A 2396-nucleotide genomic window follows, 5' to 3' on the forward strand; every position below is an offset into this window, starting at 1 on the left:
GTAGATATTAGAATTAGAATTGGAATTAGAGGGCCATGTTTCTAATACTTGCCCAAATAGACTTTCGATTGTAGATATTAGAATTAGAATTGGAATTAGAGGGCCATGTTTCTAATACTTGCCCAAATAGACTTTCGATTGTAGATATTAGAATTAGAATTAGAAATAGAGGGCCATGTTTCTAATACTTGCCCAAATAGACTTTCGATTGTAGATATTAGAATTAGAATTGGAATTAGAGGGCCATGTTTCTAATACTTGCCGAAATAGACTTTCGATCTTAGATATTAGAATTAGAATTAGAGGGCTATGTTTCTAATACTTGCCCAAATAGACTTTCGATCTTAGATATTAGAATTAGAATTAGAGGGCTATGTTTCTAATACTTGCCCAAATAGACTTTTGATTGTAGATATTAGAATTAGAATTAGAGGGCCATGTTTCTAATACTTGCCCAAATAGACTTTTGATTGTAGATATTAGAATTAGAATTAGAGGGCCATGTTTCTAATACTTGCCCAAATAGACTTTTGATTGTAGATATTAGAATTAGAATTAGAGGGCCATGTTTCTAATACTTGCCCAAATAGACTTTTGATTGTAGATATTAGAATTAGAATTAGAGGGCCATGTTTCTAATACTTGCCCAAATAGACTTTCGATCTTAGATATTAGAATTAGAATTAGAGGGCTATGTTTCTAATACTTGCCCAAATAGACTTTCGATCTTAGATATTAGAATTAGAATTAGAGGGCTATGTTTCTAATACTTGCCCAAATAGACTTTCGATCTTAGATATTAGAATTAGAATTAGAGGGCCATGTTTCTAATACTTGCCCAAATAGACTTTCGATCTTAGATATTAGAATTAGAATTAGAGGGCCCTGTTTCTAATACTTGCCCAAATAGACTTTCGATCTTAGATATTAGAATTAGAATTAGAGGGCCATGTTTCTAATACTTGCCCAAATAGACTTTCGATCTTAGATATTAGAATTAGAATTAGAGGGCCCTGTTTCTAATACTTGCCCAAATAGACTTTCGATCTTAGATATTAGAATTAGAATTAGAGGGCCATGTTTCTAATACTTGCCCAAATAGACTTTTGATTGTAGATATGGAGAAACGCTAATGGACTCTATTTTTTAAAACATTGACCACAACTTTGTATTCACTCGTACAGGAGCGTTGCAGTAGACAGGGAGGTTCCGTGGCAGAGCTTCCTACCAGTGAAAGTTACTTCTATATCAAATCCAGAATGGAAAGAATAATATGTGAGTCTGTGTGATTCGATGTGTTGACTATTTGCAGCGTTAGTATGTGATTCTGGGTGAATTAATTCGTTCACAAAATGTAGTATGTGAGTCTGAGTGATTCAATGTTATGACTATTTGTAGTTCTTGTAGTTCAGGTCAATTAGCTATTTTTAGCTCCATTCATAATATTTTTTTATTCATGAATTCACGCATTCGCTTTACTTCTAACATTATTATTTTCTTTACTTGTTTCTAATGCACTATATCAGTGACTACATCAGCAATACGCAAGTTAAGACCCGTGGGCAGCGGGTAATATCTGTCTAGTGGATTTATAAAAAAAAATCACAAACTTCCTCTTTTTATTTTCAAAAGTTTTTCTTTAGGTTCCATTATTTGGACACCACATTTCTTCATATTGTTTTCTCTTCTTTTTTTTTCTATTTCAGTATTTGCTTGATTGAAGAATGTAAACTAAATCAAAATGTATCAAAAGATCACATTAGTTCTATTACATTCTAGTTACAAACATTGCTAATTGTTGATCTTTTCGTAAAGATAGTCAGATGTCGCAAAAAACTGCACCAGAATTAAAGCCCCAAATATTATACAATTTACCTTCACTTTCACCTTTCCCTTAGTCTGCTAGACCCGTTGAGGCATCACACGAGATCTGTTTACCGTCATTCTCCATTGCTCTAGGTGTTTTGCTTTTGATATAATTTCTTTGAATGACAGGCCCGTCCATTCTTTGAAGTTGTCTTCCTATCGCTTTCTCTGTCAGTCTGTCTGGTGCTGATCCCTGAAGGAAGGCTTTTGCGTAATCAAAAGTTATTTCCTTTTCCCCCACAATAAAATATGACATTGAAAGCCTGGTGCTGTGTAATTCCATTTTTTATGCATTTTATTTCAGTTAAAGAAGTGTACATGCCTGCCAACTCTACTGTTTTTCTCCAAGACTACAATATATATTTGAATAAAGTGAATAGTTTCAAGTTTTACTTGTCTGCCTGTACTGACGTGAGAATCTATCTCTGGGCCTCCAATTCTACCACGTCCGTTCCGACATTGGGTGGATCCCGAGGAGAGTATATAGCAATATACTTGGGAATGTAGGCTATGCTACTTTTCTTAAATAC

The sequence above is a fragment of the Biomphalaria glabrata genome, chromosome 14 (assembly GCF_947242115.1).
Source record: "Biomphalaria glabrata chromosome 14, xgBioGlab47.1, whole genome shotgun sequence".
Classification (NCBI taxonomy): domain Eukaryota; kingdom Metazoa; phylum Mollusca; class Gastropoda; family Planorbidae; genus Biomphalaria; species Biomphalaria glabrata.